The sequence below is a fragment of the Fukomys damarensis genome, unplaced genomic scaffold, assembly GCF_012274545.1.
Source record: "Fukomys damarensis isolate Sample0158 unplaced genomic scaffold, DMR_v1.0_HiC HiC_scaffold_27, whole genome shotgun sequence".
NCBI classification, from domain to species: Eukaryota; Metazoa; Chordata; class Mammalia; order Rodentia; family Bathyergidae; genus Fukomys; species Fukomys damarensis.
This window is the reverse complement of record NW_022900939.1, coordinates 10,368,584-10,392,244: the sequence shown is the minus strand read 5'-3', so window position 1 is coordinate 10,392,244 and position 23,661 is coordinate 10,368,584. Positions and strand designations below refer to the sequence as shown.

General features: G+C 37.1%; 1 protein-coding gene across 4 annotated transcripts in view; it reads right to left on the bottom strand.

The window, feature by feature from the left end:
* Lrrc4c (leucine rich repeat containing 4C) overlaps positions 1 to 23,661 on the bottom strand; it is a 1,134,576-nt gene that overhangs the window by 612,331 nt on the left and 498,584 nt on the right. The window contains exon 4 of one of the 4 annotated variants that reach the window (XR_004514471.1): positions 1,664 to 2,177. The exons of 2 other annotated variants lie outside the window; for them this stretch is intronic. The gene's annotated coding sequence lies outside the window, so the exon portion shown is untranslated. Of the gene's footprint in view, positions 1 to 1,663; positions 2,184 to 23,661 lie in introns of those variants that run through there. One more of the 4 variants, XR_777996.3, reaches the window with a different exon arrangement.

Here is a 23,661-nt window from a genome sequence, read left to right as displayed (position 1 = left end):
TTTTTTTTTTTTTGTGGCGGTTTTAATGAAGTATGAACAGCTGAGTGAGTTTTTGTCACTTTAATGGAGAATGATTGTTTCACAGTGAAAATCAGTACTCTGAAACCGAGGTGTCTGGGGGCAATGTTCCCTCTGCAACCGATAACAGAATTCTTGTTTTGTTTCTGTTGCTGCTGCTTTGCTGGCAATCACGGAGTCCCTTACGCCTGTCTCTGCATTTGGAGTCAAATGGCGACAGCCTAAAGTATCTGTGCTCACACGGCTGTCTTCTTGTAAGAACACTCATTGTGCTAACAAAGTAACCAGTCTATTGCAGCACGATTTCCTCTCCATTCGCCATACCTGCAAAGACTTTTTATCCAAACAAAGCCAAATTTCAATGCATCAGGGGTTACAAGGGTAATATATCTTCCTTTCATGGAAACAAAATTTAACCTAAAACAGGAATTGATGGCTTATTGGGAAGAAAGTATTAATTTGGGACAATAAAAATATTTTGGAACTAAAAAGTAGCAATGGTCAAATGTGTTGAATTCCCCTTAATTGTTCAATTTAGAGTGGCTAATTTTATTTTAGGTGTATTTTGCCTCAATTAAGGAATGTCCTAAAAAATGTCCTATAACTTATGAAAGTAACTACAAAAGAACTTTTCTTTATGTGAGGGGAAACAAATATTGCTTTAAAAGGAAGAAGATCTTTTAGGGGAAAGTAAATTCTTTGTATAATACTCTGCTTATCCATTTCAATTACATAAACAACACCCTAAGTGTATAATGAAAGTGGAATCTATTTTGAAATTGTTAAATAAAATGAAGAGAGTAGAGACAAGTGAACATTCCTGAGAAAGGTCTGCAAGTTCTAGGATGGGAGAGAAAAACACATCTGGAAGAAGTATTTAGTCCTTTTAAGAAGAGGAATGTGTAGAATTTTGTCATTCATCTCTTTAATATACAAGTCCCAAAGATCAGTCTAATTCTACTACAACAACTTATATCACAAGCAAATTTTGGGGTGCATCTGGTCACTGGAACAGTAATAAAGAAGAGGAACCAATAAGCAAAATGGGGAATGTGGTAAACAGATCTGCCCGAGTACAGGAAGGCAATGAGTGAAGACATGAAAAGGTGGAGTGGGCTCAATTCTTGGGAAAGCATGTGAATTTCTAGAGGGCACTGGGGCACAGGGCAGGGCTATGTGCTAACACCTGTCACAGTTCTCATCGCATCTACAGTACGTGAGAAAGCTAGCAACGAACCCTAAGGGTGATTTTAAACTCTCCATTCCCCACAGTCTATATTATATTACAAAATCAGCCTTGCTGAAAGACAAGGAGGTTTAGGAAGTGTTCTTTGCTGTTCTTGTTTGCTTACTGTTTCTTTGTAGGGAAGGCAGTGTGCTTAAAAATGTAGTCTCTCTTTTTCAGAACTTGGATTTCCCAAGTGCAGGCCTTCCAACTTTCCTGTGTGCCCCTCTCTTTGCAGGAGGTGAAAAATACTTTATTCTGGATATTTTCAGAAAGGTGAAAATTGCTTACTAAATTAAATTTCACAAGAAATCCATTGTGTTGTGTTCAATATAAGCTCATCTCATTGCAAATACCCACTTTTAGCATGGTTTCAAAACACAGCACCTGTCCATTGAAGAAAATACATGGTGATGAAATGCAAGGGATGCCAACGCTGATCTCCTCCAGCTTTTCAATTCTCAGCTCTGTTTCCTTCTGCAAGAAAGCTGCTGCGGGTAACAATTGCTCGGGAATACAAGTTCACACAGAACTTGCATACGGCACTTGAATATTAATGTCCTGATTCTGCCACCTAGAACCAGAGGTTCACATGTGTCCCCTGTGTATCAAGGGCTACTTCTGGAGCAGGGTGGGGAGAAGAGTCCCACGAACCTCTCCAGCACTTCCGTCCTGAGCCGGTGTATTACCCAAACATATTATCCGTCCACGCTTCACGTTGCTAAGGGACATTTATGAAGTGGCGGTTCAGCTTTGCACACAGATGGAAATTTTAATTTGGCCGTGGAACAAGCAATTTCCTGAGATGGGGCACTTGTGTTTTGTGGTCCTTCAACACATATTATTTTAGATAGGCAGTTGCTGCTTCCGATACATTCTGAGATGCAAGCACTGGAGGCTAATGTCACAGTTCATGGTAGAGGATGGTACTATTCTGCAGCTTAAACAGAGCACAAAACAAAGAGCAGAGTTAATCTTTCCCTCAAGTTCAATTCCATTGTTTTTGCTTGAGTAACCTTCTAGCTGAAGGCTCGTTGGCCCTACAACAGAGCACAGCCTCATTCATTTCCACCCAGGCTTTGCTTATGAAGAATGTCACATGATGTTTCCAAAAGCTCAGAGGTTGGCTGCCTTAGACACCCAGAAGCCAAGAAATTTTCTAGAAAATACAGAGACTCACTCATTACAATGTATAGGAATAGAAACTTAATAGTGGGACATTTTCTAAATAAGTCAGTACAACAAACACGTGTTCCTGGCTCAAACAGGCCCATATTCCTGTTTGTCTCAGCCTCCTAGGCCATCCAGGGGGACCCCCAGGTACAGTGTCTGTTTGAGAGCCGAGCCCCTCTCTGCCAGCGCAGCACTTTCATCAGATGCACCTCTACCAGCTGATGAGTTCAGGAATGGGCATTTGACTCAAGAGCCCATTCACAGGAATGAAAGAAAAGGATTCCACAAAAGCGTTAGTCTTTCTTAGAAGCTTAGTTTATAAGCTCAGAGAATTTTCTGAGTTCATTTCTCCTAAAGTACATTAGAGACAAGGAAGAAGTTAGTCTGGCAAATAAGAAAGAATAATAAACACATAGGTACAGAAAGAGGCACCTTTCTGTCCTAGGGCTGTTCGTTAGATGTATGGTTAGATTTGGACATAAAGATCAGGTATAGACGTTTTCCTAATTCAAAAGAGAGAGCGATACTTTTGCAATACTTTTCTTCTTTTCTTATTTGAAGTATGTTCCTGTCATACTATAACCCAAGGATTCTTTACAAGCATGGCTAGTCCTCCTTTCCCAGGAAGAGTAGAATCTATTCTAAACCAGGATCACAAAGCTTTTCAATTAAGCAAAAATAATAACACTCCTGGGAAAAATGATATAAACAATTGATATGACAGGTACTAATTTATGCCATAATAAGTACTTGTGCCGCCTCAGTTGACTTATCTGAATATGAATAGACTAAAGAAACGAAAGCTTTTATGACCCCCTTTTCTTTCCAAACAATGCACAGGCATAAAAGATTGCCCCCCAATGTCAGCCTGGACCGACTTTTAGTCCCAAGTTCTCAGAAGTGATGCTAGTTGTGCAATAACAGCAAGGGCTATGCTAACTCATTCCAAGGAGAATTCAGCGCCCTGTGCCCTGTGGCTCCAATCTAGTCTGTCACTTGTTTGTAAGGAAATATTTACTGGATTTCACTGAAAGAAAGCCCAGTCCTTAAGGTATCCTATTTGGCTACTTTGGCCCCACAATGGCAAAACTAAGTAGTTGAGAGAGGCCATTTGTCTAAGAACACATGAAATAGTTATTGTCTGGTCTTTCACAGAGAAAGCTTACCAACTCCTAATTCAGAAAAAACCTCGTGGCATCAGTCCAAGACTGAAAAACGTATGGCTCACCTGCTTTTATTCTGTGCCCATGCTAGCCACACTTAATGTGTTATAGCATATTTCCACCTAGGTTCAGACATATTACAGCTTTAAAGTATTTCAGCATGGTACTAAGAGTTCAACATTTTAAATATTGAGCTCTGTGTCTGAGATATGTGCTCTCTGTGTACTAAGAAGTCTCACAGATTCCTATTGCCAGGTTCTTGGCTTTTCAATATGTTTTTCCACAGTCTCCATACCATTCCATAACCTAGAGTCACGTTTATGTAAAAAAGTGACATATCACACAGAATTATACAATACAGGTAATGTGTAAATGTCATTTAAATAAATGCAGGTGGGAGTTTGCTGGGGATAAGATCCAGGATCACCCATATGCTAGGCAACTGCATTATCACTGAGTTGCATCCCCAACCCTCAAGTAATTTTTTTAAATCATAAAACATGTTCAAATGATAAAAATCCATTCCTTAAGTCTCAACAAGTAGGATACTCGGAAGATAATGCATATCTCCGTTCCTAATCCAAAGAAAGAAAACCCAAAGGACACTAGAGAGAAATTTTTTTAAAAGTCAATGATGAATAAGGGTGAATTTTTTTCTATGTAAAATAAAAATGCAAATGAATGATAAATTTGCAATATAGTAGAAAGAAAAACTAAGAATTTCTCACAGGCTTAATTTAAAGTACAAAATTAGGGAAATAAGCACTTTCCAAGGAAAGTGAAAACTATCCAGAGAGATTATAAAATAATTACATTATGTTAAGTATGGGCTTAAATGTAGTTGTTTTTCCGTTAGCTGAAATATATATATTTGATTCTATAAAATCACCTAAGTGAGACTGTAGCAGTAAGCAACAAATAAAAGTAAGAAAGTCAGAAACGATAAATGAATCCTTTCCAATCTGGACAGATGCATATGGTCTTATCTTTTTATAGCACAGACAGATCAATAATGGAGCAGCCCAAAGTCTCTGGTGGAAAGCCCAGGATAACTCTACTTTAAAAAAAAAAAAGTAGCAAGAAATGTGGTCTTTATCTTTTTTCCTCTATTTCTATAAATACTAATATGGTTGGCTTTTATTTCCTCTAGCAGAGGAAAAGGAAGTCAAAAAAGATATTTCCTTTTAACAAATCCAAAAGGCCAGCGAAGTATAAAATGTCAAATCTACAAAGTTGGATCCATGTGAGTATAGCCTGCAATGTTAATAACGCCCTCGCTTGGTGGAGTTTCACAAAAAAATCATCTACATTTTTAATTACGCTATGATTCAGACTGTGTGAGCCAACGCATCACATACTCAATGGACCAAACGTGCAGTTGCACGCAGGAAGAACAGGGCGGGACGATGACGAGGCACCGTCCCGCCCACTGGTACAGGTAAGTGACCATGCTGTCCCAGTGTGGGCACCGACATCATCAAGGGCTCTAGAGTCAACACAGCCCGGTCTTGGCAACCTTGGTTCTGTGTGTCTCCTTTTCTTCGCTGAGGTGGAGGCTGAGAACCACACTTGCCTCCTCGACCTGCTTTTCATGGGTCTTAGATACTGAATAAAGGATGGGCACTCCGATTGCTATTTTCTGAGTCAATCATGGACATACACTTGGAGTTGGAAAGATAGGAGCTTGAGTTTGGCCTCACTCACTAGTTCTGAAGCATTGGCTAAATTCGTTAATCCCTACCAGGAATCATTTCCTCAACTTCAAATTGGCCGTAAAATTGCCTCTGGGTGTGACTAAGAGGACAGAATAAAAAAGACACAGCTACTTTCATACTTTACAATTCTTAGGAGCTTGTTATCATGCCAAGTTAAGGGTCATATTCAAGTTGCTGATTAGTAGTGTACACTGCAGGAAGGTAGGATAAATCAATTAGGTGGAAGAAGAAAAAGTTTTATTGCTAAGGCAGTGCATTTCATATTTAGTTCATTTCACCACACCTAGCACCAGGAGACAGAGACGGCTTTCTGTAACTGTGCAGGCCCTTTCATCAGAACACACATGATGCTAAGACAGAAACAACAACAGCTGAGTTTAAACCAGAGGTTAACCTGAAGTGACAAGCATGTCCGCTTTGCAAGCCAGAGGTCTGTGTCTGTGACAAGCGCACCTGATACACACCTCAACTTCGCACGCCATGTTCCGTGCTTATTAGATGAAGTCATCCTGGCATTTCACAGGTAAAGGGTGCAGGGACGCCCACCTGGCTTTGTACTTTGCATTATCCAGTGAAAAAAGGTCATGCTCATTCCTGAACATACAGAAAAGGATCCAGGGAAAGCAACACAGTTTTGGTACAGACTATTTTCGGGAATAGCTATCTTGCTTTATGAAAGCTAATGAGAATTGTCTGGAGAGTATTCACAGCATCAGCATACTGATTTTGCTTTAACTGTGTGTGTGTGTGTGTGTGTGTGTGTGCAGAGATGTTCATGAAGATCACACAGGCCAGGGGGAAGAGTGGATAAAAGCCCCACTAAATTACCCCTCAGCACATATGAGGTGTGATCAAAATTTGGTGAATGCTAAAATGTTAAAAATATTACAGTGGAAGACACACTGCCATTAATGTTCCTCACAATACTCCCTTTCCTACAAACGTGTTTATCCCACTACTCCTGCCACTCTTGAAGCAGCTCTGGGAGGCCTCTCTTGTGAGTAGCTTTGCTGTGCTGTCCCGGCTGCCTCCGTGACCTGAGCCAGTTCAAAACGTTTACATTTCATGGTCATTTTGACTTTGGGGAAGAGCCAGCAATTGCACAGTGCCAGTTCTGTGGACAAGGCGATGATGACATGGGAGAGCATTTTGGCCAGGCTGCCTTTCCGTTGGGTGGCGGTTTCCAGCAGCAGCCACTGAATTTGTTATCACACTTCAGGAAAACAGTGCCCCGGAAAGCGGCAAAATAATGAAATAAGTGCCTTCAAAGTGAAGAGAAATATTTTGAGGGGGATGGTTGGTAACGACCCCTTAACCATAATAACCATTTAGATTTCAACATTTTTCATATGTTTCAATCACCCTTTTTAACCTTCGAAAGGGGACAGAAAAAGGAGGCTTGACTGCGTGGTCCCTGAAGCTCGAGCTTCAACTGCTAAGGGAAGCATATTTACAATTCATTTATAACCATGCTGGTTATTCGCGTCCAAACTTTACCTTCACAAGAAGCTGCTTGAGCCTGTCATGTGTCCTCTTTCCCGGGACCACACCATGTTAGATGTGCCGGCATGAGAACTCAGATGGGGACTCATCGTCGTGATGAGTAGGTTTAGCTCTGAAGCCCTGAGCCCACTTCAACACTCTAGAAAGACAGTTTCTTCCCCTCTCCGGTCTCCCTGTCCTATCTCTAAGGGTTGCCCACAACCTTCAGGTTTCAATGGGAAGGAGACTGCTCTGCTTCTCACCTCACCTGTGAAACAGTGTTTTTCTTTTGAGATCACTTCTTGGCTTGATAATATGCATACAAAGCTGCAATGAAAATGGCTAGAAATGTTCTATTTAATTTTTTAAAGAAAAGGGATAAAGGTGTAGGGGAAATGGGAAGGGTAGGGGAAAGGTAATAAGGGAAAAGGAAAAAAATGAGAAAATGAGAAAATGGAAATAAAGTATTTGTAAATAGGGAGGGGAGGAGGGGGTGAAGGGAGGGCAGAGAGGAGGGGAAAAAAGGAGAACCAAGACCTGTCATGTAAAGGTACAGGATCCCAATGATGAATGTAACTGTATCCCTAAAATGTAAAAATAACCTCAATGAGAAAATAATCTAAAAGACAAACATTAATTTTTCTCTGTTCCTTCTGCTCAATGTGCTTCCTAGACTACACTAATCACTGCTGTATTGTTTTAGATCAACATCTTTAGCTTCCACTGAAGAGTAAGAACAGGCAGACATTGGATAACAAGTACAGAATACTGTTAGATAAGAGGAAGAAGCGCTAGTGTTTCACACTGTAGAAATATTTTATTTCCTCATTGCGTTTATTGGTACATTTTAGGGATACAGTATAGTTACATTCATTGTTGGGATCTTGTACCTCTACATGACAGGTCTTGGTTCTCATTTTTTCCCCTTGTCCCCGCCCTACCTTCACCCCTCCTCCCAGAAATGTTATAATGGACATTTTTTCTTAAGAAATTAGAAAAGAGGAGTTCAAAGTCTCCAAACACAAAAGAACAATAAATCTTCAAGGAGATGGAAATCCTAGTTACTCTGATTTTATCATTACACATCGTATACCTATAATGAATGATCATCTGATAAGTAGATACAATTATGCATGGCTAAAAAGTCAGTGTAAAATGTAAAAGAATTACAATGAAAGCTATATTCTTAATAAAAAATAAAAATTTAAGAAGCGATTTTCCTGAGCCCTCTGGTCAGTTTTTTCCTGCCTTAAATTATGTAAGTCAAACAGAAGAAAATAACCACTTTAGTATTCTGTAAGGAAGTAATCCAGTCTCAGAGACATGGCATTTATTTTGTCTTTTGTATTACTAAAACTTACTTAGGGTCACTAATAACATTTGGATGACTCTTGAAGCTTAAGATGACTTTCAAACTCATTATGTTTTTCATCCTGGAAGAAAACCTTTTGGGGGGGTAGATTATCTCCATCTTAAAATTAAAGAAACTGAGACTGAAAACATTTAAAAATTGCTGATCACACAATGAGCACTTGGTAGGAATAACTGAAGCAAAAACAAGTCAATGTTTCAGGAAATACAAAGAGAAAAAACACACACATTGCAGATTCACAAACCATGCATCAAAATCTATCAATTTCAGTGATGGCAAACCTATGATATGCATGATATTTGTTTCTCTTTTAAAATGAAAGATGTATGAGCTATTTTTTTCTAAACTAAAACCTCAGTATTCAGATTTAATCGCAGCGCTGCACTTTGAGATAAATAAGTGGGTTTAGGGTCGCAGTTTGGGCCCTGGTCTTAAAAACGTTCACCATCATCACTTTTCTGTAGCAATCATGGCACCTACTCATACTTTTTATTGAAGATTTAGCAGCCACAGGGAAAGACAACCCAAGGCTGAATCCTCTAATCTTTTCTCCTTTCAAATGTGCCAGAGGTTGAATACAAACAAGAAACAAATGTGAAGTAAGGTAAAGTTATTAAAAAATATAACTAATTCCCATTTCATCGGCAGCCTTCTTCCCTACTGTCAAAAAAAATTCTAACTCTAATCTCTCATTTGGTTCTTGCTGCAACGTAACAAAATGCAGGGCATTCAGAGGTGGATACACTATGCCTGGTGTGAGGCTGATCTATGGGAAAGGATTGCTCTTGTTCAGTTGGCATAGCATGAAAGGTGGCGTGTGTCTGCAAAACACTCCTTTACTTATGTGCCTATCTCAAGAATAGATTTAGGTCCCCAAATTTAATTCCATTTTCAGAGAAATATCTTGCAATCTCACCTGATCTATGTATGCAGTCCAAGCAAAATTTTTACTGGTGGCAAAAATCTTTCATCTTTCCTACAAATTTTTTAACACAATCTACATGTCCAGAAATTTTCATATGTTCCCTTTCTAAGGGGCAGCAATTTGAGGCACTCTTCTATTAAAATGTTTTCTCTTATATTCACTATTTTGGTGCACATCTATATCAGATTTGTTAAATCAAACATTTTTGTGATTAATAAAAATATTACTATGTAACCGTATGAAACACCAGCTACTCTTTGAACTTTGAAAATTTACTGGGGATCAAATTGTCTATGTGTTCAGAGAAAAAGGCATAATATATTTCTATTTCTTGCATGTTCTTGAACTAAATATCTTACTTTGATTTCTCTGGGCATCTCACTTCCAGAATTATAAGCAACATTTTTAATCAACATTTTCTGACTACCAGCCATTAAAAACAAAGACTGGAATCTCTGATTTTAAATCAAAACTACTCCACTTTTAAATCCCTTTATCATTTGCTATAAATTCAACTTTCAAGAAAAGTATAGCAAAGAGAATGAAAGAAAAATGACATTATAACAGCCTAGTGAAATTCTCACATTCACAGGTAGAAAGATTTGAGTTCAAGTTTTTCTATTACCAGAGTGTCCTTCAGTGAGTTACTTCCTCCAAATTAGCCCCAGTTTCTGCAGAATATAGGTAATAAAACTAACACAAAACGTCTTTGAGAATCCGGTGTTGTATGAATGTTAGGGAGAAATCCATGCAAACTGCCAGCTCAGGGGCAGCTGGAATGCTGTACATTAGTTTGTAACAACAGTTTGAAATTCAGATTTTTCCATCCTATTGCATCTGAAATTGTTATTCTACCACAGCAAGACTTTTAGGTGGTGGCTTCAGAAGTCTAAAGATTCTGTCTTATAGAACAAGTAAGCTTTATCTATAATTTTGTTTACTTTATCCTTAGACAAGAAAATGACTGGTTACCAGGCAGTTAATGCAAGGAATAAGACATCACACACACTGGGGAAAAACAGACATCATCAAGCAGAATTGGAAACTATATAGGAATTTCCAAAAGCAATTGGATTTTTATAAACATATTCTAGCTGTCTCCCCAATCTTCCACATATTGATTCAGTATCAATCCGCTACGCAGAATAGATAGGACAATTATCATAGTGCTGCTGGTTCTCGTTTCTGGTTGAGTTTGTTTTTCTTCTATCTCTGCTTTAGGTTCATTTCCCAAATCGCTATCGGGAGAATTCAGCGCAAAATACTGTAACTGTTTTGCCTTCACTGAAGTCCCTTTTACATTTATAGACTTTTAATGAACCTGTTCCCAACTTCATGATTCTTATGGTAAGGTTCCAAGGGCAGATATTTCTAGTCATGGAGTAGGACATTTGTGAAAAATCCTATTTCCATATCCAGTCTGTGTAGCCCTGTTACAGTAGGGTAGAATGGGACAGGCATACAATTATTACTTTAAGGATGAGTTAATTCTTGTGGGACCAATACCAACTGTCCCATAGATTAGGTGGTCATTATTAGAACACAGATAAGAAGTAAAAGGATAGAGTGCGTGTAGAATATGAGAACACAGCTCCTGACAGGGAGATTGAAACTGTCTCCTCTCAGATATGCACACGTTGATGAGGATTTTATTTATTGCACTGAGGTTTCCTCTTCATGCCCCCCTCTTATTGTAAAGCTCACCTTGTAGCTTACAACGATACCACACATAGTGTGGTGGTGTTTGTCCATAGTGTGACTTCACCTGTACTTAGACCGATATTGTGCATTTGATGTATTTCACCAACCTCTCTCCACCTCTCAGCTTTTATCAGCCGAAGCAAAAGAGCTGCTCAATTCAAATAGGTGTGAAACGAGTTCACATATTCCCTGTTCTGGAAATGTTAAAGCTTGAGGATTATTTTCTCAGCTTGAAATCACATCACGTTTTCTCTAGTTCAAAAAAAAAACAAAAACAAAACAAAAAAAAGTTAACCCTCACACTATTTTCTTTGCCAGTCAGAAGAGCACCTATGAGAACCAAAAGGGACAATTGTGGTAAAAGCACCGACCTTCAGAAATCAGAGCCCTGGTTACGCTTCCAGGGTGCCGTGACCTGGATGCATAGTGGAATCGCCTAGTAAACTTTGGAAAATAATAAAAGTACGGATATTACCTGTAGACATTCAGATTGCAGATTTGTACTGGGTTGGAAAAGAGGCCGATATGGGTGGTAGGGGCAACAACCTGGCTCGCCGTGTGGGGAAGGGAATGAGATATGGACCTCTACCAGAGCTTGAGGGTGGGGACAGAAGGTTCTCAGTGATTAAAGATGCAGAATGTGAAAGCAAAGTTGTTTCTCCCAAAATTAATTTATTTATTAAATAAACATCAGGTTGAGTAATATTTCTCTAAAAATAATCAGGCACCTCTATCCTCACCACAGTGACTGAGGTAAGAAAGACAGATTCATTACTGTTGTGCTTTAGAGAGGAGGCTTACACCTTGAGGGCTTGATGTGTAACGCAGCAGTGCTCAGAGGGTCCAAAGAAGTTCTAAATGTGCTTTGTTGTATCAATTTGAATAAACAGTGTTACATGTTACATGCATTAACAGTTTTCTACCATAATGGAAACAGATAGTAGGAATAGATAATAACATAGCATATTTAGCTCTTTTTTTCATTAAGTTTATTGGTACTTTTTAGGTGTACAGAAGAGTTACATTCATCACTGGGATCTTGTACCTTTACCTGATGGATCTCGGTTCTTAGTTTTTCCCCGTTCCCCCCCCCTCCCTTCACCCCTCCACCCTTCCCTATTTACAAAGACTTTGTTTCCAATTTTTTCCTTTTCTCACACTTTTTCTTTTCCTTTCTTACCTTTCACTTATCCTTCCCACTTCCCCTACTCCTTTAGACTTTTTTTCTATTACACAATATCAATTACACATTTTGATCCTTATTGATACTTTTAGTTTATCATACCAGAGAAATGATTCATTATTTACACATGTGTGTCCTATTAATTTCACTTAAGAGTATGGCCTCAAGGTGCATCCATTTAGCTATAAATGACTCTAGTTTCATATTCTTTATGTCTGAGTAGTATCTAGCTTTTTTGTTAGTCATGAGTAATAATTAAACCCATCTTTCAAACTCATAAACTCTGTTAATTTTGAGAAATTTTTCTTTAGTTGAGAGGTATACCATGATTTATAACTAACCATTGCATCAACCTCATAGTAGTAGAACCTGTAAAATACTTTATTCCTATCTAAATCTCCTCATACTCATACTCCAGATTTCTTTTTGGTTCTTGTACTAAGTAAAACCACTGCTATGAATTCTCTGGATTTTATCTTATCAATGAATCAGCCCATCTTTCTATCTTATATTAAGAGACAAAAAAAATCACATATACATCTTATAGAAGAGAGTTTCATATGAAGCCCAATGATTATCTAATACTCAACATAAACAGATGTCTTTCTTTTTAAGGTTCAATTTTGCTGCTTCACCATTATTTGAAATGAATCTCATGAACTTTTTGGTCTCTTCTAACATATCACTTTACATTGTGTTAGGAAGTCATACAATATGCATTCTTTTATTTTAAAATAATCTCACATATTTGACCCTTTAACCCACGGTTCAGTATTTCTCTTGTTTTATCTAAGTGCCTAATCTTTTTTGGAAGAATTACGTTCTCAGATGTTCAGCGCTATTGTATGATGTCTTTGCCTTGGGCTTGAGGGAGGAATAGCGTTATTCATCTAAAGCCTTGCAAAAATCAGAGAGTTGCCTTTACATATGTTGAGATAGGACTTTCCCTTGAACTAATTTTAAATGGTGGAAGGAAGGAACCACTAAGTGGAACTTTGCATCACTCTCTGGACTGCTTTAAGCCTTCCAGTATGGTTAAGGTTTCTTAATGTATGGCTCCGGATAGCTCTTTAAAAGCATTTCATTTGGTAATGATACTGTCAGTTGCTCCTCATATTGTTTTTCAACACTGCTTGAACAATCATATTCTCTCATCTGGTGACCCGTCGAGCTTCTTGTCAGGGTTACTGGAAAATCCTCTTCCAAATGATAAGGTATTTAGATAACTACCAAAAAGCCAAGCTTTGACACATTCAAAGTTTATAATCTTCAAGAAATGAACTCACAAGTAGCTGTAAAACTCTCTCATTTGTTGGGCGCTTATGAAGCAACTCTAATTTAGTCAGTAGACTGGCATGCTTGGAAATTTTTAAAAAATGCATCAGAGCATCTATCAGTAAACAATAGAAACAATCAATTTATAGAAGGATCATGGATGACTCACTCTAAAAGGCAGCAGCAGAAAGCATTTCAAAAAGCAACTATACACTGCACAAATATTAGCTTAGCATTAATGTGTATCTGGTCCTGTAGGGAAAAAAGAGGGAAAAATCCCTTAACTCTGTCCTGAAGGAGCTCAACTAAAAGAGTTCCAACTAAAAGGGAGATCTAACAAATAAACTGTAAAATACTGGCTGCCTTATCATAAAAATAAGAGCATGTACACAAATAAACTGTGTTCATGTGTGAATTATAGGGGTGGTATTCAGAGAGAGTTTGTACTAATAATATTTCACTTTGGATTTGATGGAATAATGGGACTACAGTATTATATAAATAAGAGAATATAGAGCATAATAGAAATGATGAGAAAAGACTCAGAATCTTTAAAAATCATGGGACAATATGATGGATTGTTTATTTCCAAATAAAATTATGCAAATAATATTCTACTTCATATATTGTTAAGGCTGTGACATTGCTCTTCCTCTTACTGAGAAGGGAGCTCTTCATCATCTCTCTTAGAACCTGGTAAAGCCTAAACTATGGAGAAAGCAAAGTTTGGGACTTCCAGGTCTTAAAGTGTGGTATTGGTATTTGTCTGTATCTATAGTGTTGGTCAGGCTTGGAACGCTCTGCCATATGGTGAGAAAAGCCAGCAGGGAAATGCAGGTGCAGCCTCCAACAAATCAAGGTGAAGTCAGCCAGAGACTGGCATCACCTATCATTCCTGAAAAAGGGGAAGATCTGAGATGAAGACAGCTCCAGACACCTGGTCACAACACGATAGTCTCTGCTGAAGAACCACCCAGCTGAGCCCAGACATGTACTGGAACCACAATTAAAAGTATGAAAATAATTACTGACATTTTATATCACCATCTCCTGAGGTGATTTACATAGAAAGAGACAACTACAAAGATGGTTTCACCATGAGGGTAGTTTGTTTATTTTATTCCATATTGTATAGGCTTGGGTTTTTATTTAATTGTTTTGTTTTGATGCTGGAGATTGAGCACAGATTCGTATCCTAGGCACAATCTCTGCCACTGATCAACATGAGGGTTTTGATGCCAAAATTGCTGTGGGGAACCAGGTGGCTCAGACAGAGTCCTCCAAGAATAAGCATCTCAGTGCTTTATAATCATCTGGGGGCTTATGTAAATGTGCTCTCTCTCTCTCTGATTTTGTAACACTACTAAGTTCAGTCCAGTCAAATGTATTTCTTAATTGTTGTGTAACCTTCATAACTAAAGTTTAGTGTTACATGTCTCACTCATTTCTATGACTACTGTCAATCAATACCCTATGCTGCACCTTGCAAATTATTTGAGGGCAAATGATATTAGATTTTAGTGCTTAGGGTCAGAACAATATTCATATTGCTATACATCTTACTTTCCCAAGAATAAAAGTATTTTAAAGTCTTTCTTTATTATTTTTTATATTTTATGTCATTATGACCAGTTTGAACATGTGTATTATACCCTCATTTTCTATGAACTCATATATAAGCAGCTTGAAATTTATTTAGTTTGAATTTTAAATGCTAGTCATAGTCTTTTTATTAGGAAAGAATCCTTGGAATAATAAGATATCAAATTAAATTTATCTTTTATTCTAGATGTAATAATTTAAGCAATTCTGGGGGGCTTGCCAAGATTCCTGGTAAAATATTTCTGTCTGTTTGATGAAGGATTTTTCAAAACAGAATGTCACAATCCAAATGTGACTATATTAATAAACCTGCCAGTTGGTCCCAAAACTCACATATCACTGGATATCAAAAAGGCACTTAACTTTACTATTAGACAGATATTAGGATTCAGTGGATCACCCTGCTTTCTTTCCTACCCACTGCATCTTAGCTTTATATTAGGGGTTAGCAAATTTGCTTCCACAGAATTCAGCTAAGTAAAGATTTACAGCTTGTGGACGATATGATCTTTAGTATAGTCACACAGAAAGAAGCCATAGCCAGTAAGTACAAATTGGGGATGGCTGCTTTCCAATAAAACTTTATTTACAGCAACACCATAAGCTAGACCACTAGAAGGCTTAAACCGATGCTCTATAAAAACCCAAGAATGGGAGTTCTGAAACAGAGATTAACTCATGTTATCTTCCTGACAAATTCTTTACTAGATGCACATAGGTAGAACAAATATTGTCCTCGTGCCTAAACTTTGACACTCTTGAGCATGAAAAATGGCTATTAGAATTTATGCCACAGTGACAAGTGTAAATTATGAGGTCTCGACAACTTGAGACATATGATTAGAAGAATACCCACAGCCATGGGATGAAGCCCCAAAGTATTAGGTGAGGACTCAAGAATTCTTGATCCTGGTATGGCTCTCTTTTTCCATGCTTGTGTCTCAATCACCCCTGTTTATTTTTCTTTCTTCCTTCATACCAACCCCTTTCTTTTTGGAAACTACTTACTATGTTTTGGAACTAAAACGGCCCCTAAATCCTCACGTGTTTGGAAAGTGATTGGATTACAGGGCCACTAGAACTACTTTGTTATTAGGAGGTGGTGTCTGCTTGAAGAGGCCGATGTGGGGTGTGACGTAAGGTCACTTCCTGTTTCCACTTTTCTGCTTCTGTCTCACTTCCTGTTTCCACTTTTCTGTTTCTGTCTCACTTCCTGTTTCCACTTTTCTGTTTCTGTCTCACTTCCTGTTTCCACTTTTCCCTCTCTGCTTCCTGGCCACCAAGACTTTCCCCTGTACACACTTTTCCACCATGCTGTTCCTGCCTTGGGGCCAGCTGACCAGGGACTCCCAACACGGGTCAAAATAAACCCCTTCTCCTTCAAGTTGTGGGTCAAGTACTGTGTCACAACAATAAGAAAGTAACTAAATTATTTTTTCCCTTTCTCTCCCTAGTGATGTCCTATTTATCTAGACCTCTAGATCTTTCCTATGAAGTGCATCCCAATTTTCCAAGCCCCATCTTCCTATGAAATATAATTTAAGAGAATTTAATTCAGTATAATGCAGTGGTTTTTCTATCCACACTGACCTCCAATTTCTGCTCCTTCTCCTTTGACTTATCTAAATAGGATGCAGTTTGAGAAAGTGTAGAAGCTACTATCATATTTTTTCTGGGTTCACACTGATGTAAAAAGGGAAAAGTAGCCTCTTATTTCCAGCTTGGTCCCTAGACTATAGAGGCATAGTTCACAGATGAAGAAATACTTTTAATATAATGTCTACCTTCACAGACATGAGTTTAATTCATACATCATAACTTAATAAATACTTAGAGAATATAAGAGGAAACAGTCTTTGGGGTACACAATATAGAATCCCACTAAAACTTGCTTCAGTAAAAGGAGGTTTATTCTATTATAGACATTTTCTTAAGTATTTCTACTAGATTCTAGTCCAGGAATTTGGTTAAATTCAAACATTCTGGCCTTTCAGAAAGAAAGAGTCTAAAGACAAGTGAATGGGAAACATTTTAGAAATATATTGGTACCTTGGTTCACAAATTGAATTATTTCTGGGAATCGAATCATTTGTGAAAAGAATTGAATTTGTGAACCAAGCTATCATCGTAATTACTGTTTGTTGGGGCAATTGTACATAATTTTGGGGAAAAGACATTTGATCAGGCCTAGTTCTCCTGCATACAGGCCAGTTATGGCATTTCAAGAAATAACTCCATTTTGGCCTCCAGTCACAGCTAAGACCTCAATGGTCCGGTGATGTTATGATGTTCCAGGCAAAGATTACACCGGCTGAAGACATCCTGCGAGGAACAAATTCTTCTGCATAGTTCATCATTGTTCTAGGATTTCTGCTGCCCAAGTCATGTTACATTTATTTCTCTCCATGTACTGAACTCTCTGTCCTGAGTCATTTGTTACATTCTTTTCTCCCCATGTACTGAATTAAGGTGTGGCAAGCCCAGGGACTTTTGTCTTTGCTGCCTAAAGTGGCATTGATCAGGTCCAAAGCTCAGCTTCTTCTCTTAAGTCTCATTTTGTTTCTATCTTTTCTGTCTGATCAACTAATTCGCCTTGTGCTGCTGTGGCTTGCAGACTAGGTCTTACTGCAGAGGTTGTAGTAACGTCCCCTTTCCCTGTTCCCTACAATCGTTAATAGTTACTTGTATACAAATGGACATGTGCAGTTTTGGGAGATTTTTGTAATTCTGTTTCTAGGTAAGATTTGACAGTGATGCTATATGTGTGGAAAATATATACAATATCACACGATTTTCACTCTCATGAAGGGAGCTGCAGATATTGATGAAATTGTTTCTAAGTTGTTTACTTTTAAAATTTTTGTTTAAATTATATCCCTAGACATTTAAATTTGGTACCCTCAGATCTAAAATAAAGGTATTACTAGATACTTTTTCAAATATACAAAATAATTGCTGGATAATGGAATTAAGCTACTGCTTAGTACATATTTACTTCAAATATCGAAACCAGTGTATTTTAGGACCATGAGAGTGTTTTCTGAGAAAGTAAATCCAGACTTGACAAGAAACAAGGAAAGGATGTGGGTAGCTGATAGAAGTTTTGTTTTACAAGCAGAAGGGCACATCTGGTGTGATAATTAGCAGCCCAACTCCTAATATACTCAGGCAAGCTTAGGATGGAAGGCCACAGATCCTGTGTTCCACTTGACCCATAAGCAAAAGATGTTTCTTCTGTTTATATCATCTGTTCTGTAATGATTTGAGAGCTGCATTTCAACTCCAAATGCAGTTATAAACAGTCTCACTATCAAACAGGCAGGACATCAGTGAACTGTCGAGATTTCTTGCTTAATGTGTAGACAAAAGATACCAAAATTGCTGAATGTAGCTTCTGAAAAAATATGGATTTCCCAAAAAGTGAATAATTATAAAAGGCCAAGTCTAGTTAACCAGAGGATATATCATTCAACAATGGCTTCATTCAACAGATATGTGTTGTTGTCATGTACTTATTTACCAAGTGCTTATTTTCCATCCACTTGAAATTCTGTAAGGGCATTGCTGTTTTCAGGATCACCCTGAAATATCTAAAACAGGATGATACAGAAAGCACAGGGCTCTGGCTGGGCAGTAGACAAGCCTGCCCCCTCCTTCTTGCTGAAGAACTGATGGTGTCTGGATATAAACTTCTCTGCCCAAAAAGAAAGGCAAGAACTGGAAGGCACTGCCCATGGAACATTGCTTCTTCTGTAATACTGGAGACAATCTTGGCCAATGGTAAATATCGCCCTTACATTCATGTATCTAAAATATATTAATTATGTAGCCATTAAATGAGTTAAATGTTGATTTCACTCTGTGTGAAATCCAAATTACATATAGAGTTTTCGGTAGTGAGAGGCATATTCTAAGTCTTTCTTACTCCTAGAATAAGCTTGTTAAATAACTTTGAATAAAACAATTTCAGTATTGAATTCTTAACTAGAAAAATATATAGCCAAATAGGAGTCATTTGACAATCCAAACTGATGGAAGTGGAATTCCAAAATTCCAAAAGAATTCCAAATTCTTACACCAAATGCTACACACACCCATGTGTAAGCCTCATACCTGCCATTGCTAATACACCCATAAACATGTTAAAAAAAATCATCCCAGGAAAGAAGTTTCTCAAACTAACAGAAGACAGAACCCAGACAGAGGCCTTAATTTTGTTCAGAAATTAAGGAACTGCGGCGTACTACTTCTGTCTATATTCAAAGCTTGGGCATCTGAGGACACCACTCTGCTCTCAGTGGCATGCACACAATGGGCCACAGTTATCCAAGAATGACTTAACATACACAACAATGCATGTGTGGTATGACCAAGGTCATGCAGCAAGTGTTTTATCTCTCCATGTCCTGGTAAGCAGATAGGACACTATATCTCCTGTGAACTAAAGAACACTGTAGTAGTAACTGTGTTTGCTGTGTTTATTATGTAGCTGTTTGCTGTTTCTGCTGAGCTGCAGATGCAGAGCTCTGCTCTGCTCTGCTGCTGCCCTTATGCTGAGGATTGATTCTCTGTGTGTTGTTCTTTATTGGGGAATTAATTAATTAACTCACTCACAAAGGACAACATGGAACAAATCGACCCCACTCCAGGTGCCTTGCCTATGCCTTCACAGGAGCTAACTCATAAACCCTGACTTTTCACCTGTGTCTTGATTCAAATTAATTACCAAAGTATGCAACATCTCCTCTTATTAAAATTTCTGTCACTAAAAACTTCTCTTCATACATAAACTGATGAAAATGAGAAAGAAATCAAGTCAGTCAATACCATAAACTCTCCACTAAAGAGTGAAAAGTATATCAAATTTACATAAACAGCCTTTTAATTCATTAATTTTTCTATTCCTTTTTCTTTCTTTCAATCCTTTCCTCCAGATACAGAAACAAAATCAACTGACCATCAAATACACACACACACACACACACACACACACTCACACACACACACATTTAGTGTAGAGCTGGGACACCAATTTCTATTCTGGACACTAGTTTAAAAAATCCTTTTTGATTAAATTTGAACTAATTTTCCAGATAATTAAAGAGACCTAGTTGATGAGAAGTTCCTTACAAAAGCCTTTCAGCTGATAAATATAGAAAAATCAAATTTGAAGCATCATCCTTTTGCAAGCCCTAATCAGATAATTGGTGCGGACAACAATTCTCAGCGGATTTTGGAAACATTTAGAGAGATGAGAAATGTAAGGCTGTCTTCACCGATCGTGTTGACTAAACTCAGCATCATGCAGTGGGATGTGCAGGCTGAAAATCAAAAACACGAATCGCACATCCACTTACGAAATAGTGCTGCTCATTTGCTGAACCTGAATGTAATCAAACTTGAGATCTCCTTTCCTGTTTCTGAGAAATCCGGATTACTAAAGGAGGTACACGAAACAGTTTTGGGGGGCTCATTTAAACATGTTATCAACAAGGGAAAATAAGCTTGCTCTTGTTTCAAAATCAAATACCCGAGTTGCCTCATACCCACTGACGACGGTACAAGCTGACCCAATACATTGTCAAGTTCACAGAATTTGGTGCTTACGTGGGAAAAGCATAAAAATGTAGGTGTATTTCCTGCCGACGGCATGCGGGACGTTACATTTACTTTCCAGGTGCAAAGCATTACCGAAGTTTGTATTAACCAGGACATCTTTGCCAATTATTTAAGAATGTTAATGATTTGAATAGTTTCATAATTGGGTTTGCATCCTATTTCCTTGTGGCTCTTCATGGAGAGCCTACTTAGAGAACTGATTTGTCATTATGAAGAAAATTATTTCTCCTCTTTGTTTTCTCATGTCTCTCCTTTATTTTAATATTTTACATCATACATAAATGCTAATTCAGAAAAGATATATTCTTACTAATAGCCCTTGGCACTAGTAATCAGGAACTACCTTACTAAAACTCCATTTTATTTTAAAGTCAACATAGATATCATTTTTATTTTAGTTTCTGCTAGTTGACTAACTTAAATTCTTAGCATCCTGTGAAAATTTAACACTGCTGAAGCATTACTAACATACGTATTCCAGTTATCAGAAAATAGATTTGATTGTGAATTTTAAGGATTGTTTTCTTCCAAATTGCTACCCGTATATATGCATGAAACATCAAAACTCATCTATAAAAATTACATTTTAGGTAGGATGTATGGCTCTTTGTACATTTTTGCTGAAAGAACTGTTTTCCTGTACTAAAAAGAAGTATATTTTAAGGTATCTACATTTTACAACTGAAGGACAGTATTCAAACTGCCATGTGCACACATATCAAGAGTACCCACTAAAATCAAATTTTTCCACACTTGCATTGAACAGAAGGTTAAAGGAGAAGTTTGCAACAGTTTTAGCAAACTTACAAAAGTCCCTTCTGAAAAACCATTCCCACTTATTTGGAATTGTTGTTCCTCAAGGAAATTAAATAGCATAGCCAAGACACCAACCTTCTCATAAAAACGAATTGGAAAGAGTTCTTCTATTTCATGGTGATAGAAAATATGCTAATTACTTCATTTAAAAATGGAAACCTCTCCCCATTAACCAAACCTCAAATTTTTCTGCTATGATACGGTGTTTATAATGCAATCTTCTTTTCAAATATTGATAACATATTGAAGGCTCCCATGGATACGTTTAAGACTTTTGTGGTGTTTATGAAATAGCAATGGCCCTGGAGCACAAGTGAAAATTTCACACCAAAATGCTTATCTACAATTATTTTTGTCCTTATGGACTTCTAGACTATTAGGGCACGTTAAATATCTTTGTTTAACAAGAAGCCATTATTAATAAAACTGCCCATATTCTTTTATACAAAAATAAAAGGTACTGGCTCCCATAGGAAAATCTGGCAATACCTGTAAAATGCCAGAAAATTTAGTGTACCACATAATCCAGCTCTTTCACTTGTAGGAACTCATGCCAGTGAAATGTTTTGAAACATGAACATAGATTTTATTACGAGTACATTTACTGAAGCATTATATATAAATGCTCAAAGAAAGGAACACAAACGCACAGTTCTACACAGTCCTGAAAAGTATAGCTTGGTTTGGTGAAGCCAAGTCTTTTCTCAAGGAAAGATGCTCAAGTTTTGTTTGTTTGTTTGTTTTGTTTTCTCAGAACCACTGAGCTAAATCCCTAGCTCACTCAAGTTATATTTTTTCATGTGAACAAAAGGTTGTAAAATTGTGTAAAAGTACATGCCTGTTTTTATTAATGATAAATCAAACCTGTGCATTTTTGTATGTGTGCCTGTGTGCAAGTGTATAATGCCAAGCACACAAAAATACACATAACTGCTTCCACTGAGAGCTAAATTTTGCGAATTTTTTCCTCTAATTAACTAATATCATACCTGATGAAAATAAACAGAATGAAAAATATTCAAAGTACTTCATAAGTAAAGAAAAATGAACACAAAGAAAAAATATATAATCATATATTTTTTTAAAAAGCTGTATAATGAAAACTGATTATTTTCAGTTGCAGCTAATATGAATTAAACCTAAATTAATTATTTCCTTCTGGGTTCTGTACCTTTAGGCAATTCCTGTACTAATATTTCAGTAGTAACATGAGACTATTTTTCTGTTTCAGTTTTTGTATTGATATCACTGTTTTCTGCTTACATATGGATAATTTACCTAAATTCTCTGAATGTCACAATGTTGACTGTTTGAAAAAGAGGCATGATAATAATACCTATTTTATAGAGTTGTGTAGATGAAATGAGGAAATGAATATAGTGTTCACACAAATTCTGGCTTGTATCCAGTGTATAATTAAAAAGTATAACATAGCATGATAAATAGTGGATTCTCTATACTTTCTCAGTTCATCACCAAAAGAAATTCAAGTATTAAAGCCTTAGTCTAACAATCCCTGGATGTCATAGAGTCTTACTTGTGGTTTTCTTAATTGTTCAGGTTTCTGAGAAGCCCTAGTCAAAATGATAAATATAGAGATTCAAGATTTGTGTCACAATAAGATATGAAAGTGAAAACACAAACCCTGATGCTTAGACTCCTGAGAAATTTGTCAGTCTTGTTTACTTAGAACAAAATCGTAGATAATATTTCCACCGGTGAAGACCCCGTTGACCTAATGGAATATAGTAACAGCATAAAATGAAATGCAGGATGGCCTTAAATTTGAAGGACTGCACATAAACCTTTTTCACATTAAAGCATACTTAATCCATAAAATTATCCTGAAAGTCAGTACAATACACTTACATTTTAAAACAAGGACCAGACTCATAGAAATCAGAAGGTACACTCAATGTCAAAAAGCTAAGTTTTAGAAAGTAAGTCAATTGAAATTTGCAGCTAGCGTTGTTCCAAATGTTTCAACGTACCATACCAAAAAAGACAGGAGTGAAAGCCAACTTCAAGGAATATTTCATTAGAATTTTAGAAGTTTTTTAATATTAAAAATGATAATTTCCAGAATGAAAATAGATTAGTTAGTCTCCTGGGCACTTATGAAATATCATACAATTGTTTTTAAAGAATCATTTATCTGTATCTGTAAAATGTTTACCGAGAAAGAATATTAGGTTTTCAATGAATATAAAGAGAATGATTTCTGAAGATATTGAAGATAGCGGCTCTGATTTTGAAGAACAACTTAACAAGGTACATTGGTAACATATGGTAATACACACACAAAGGCATACATACATATGTGTACATATATACATATATATATATATATATATATATACACGTGTGTGCATAATATGTGTATCTCAACTTT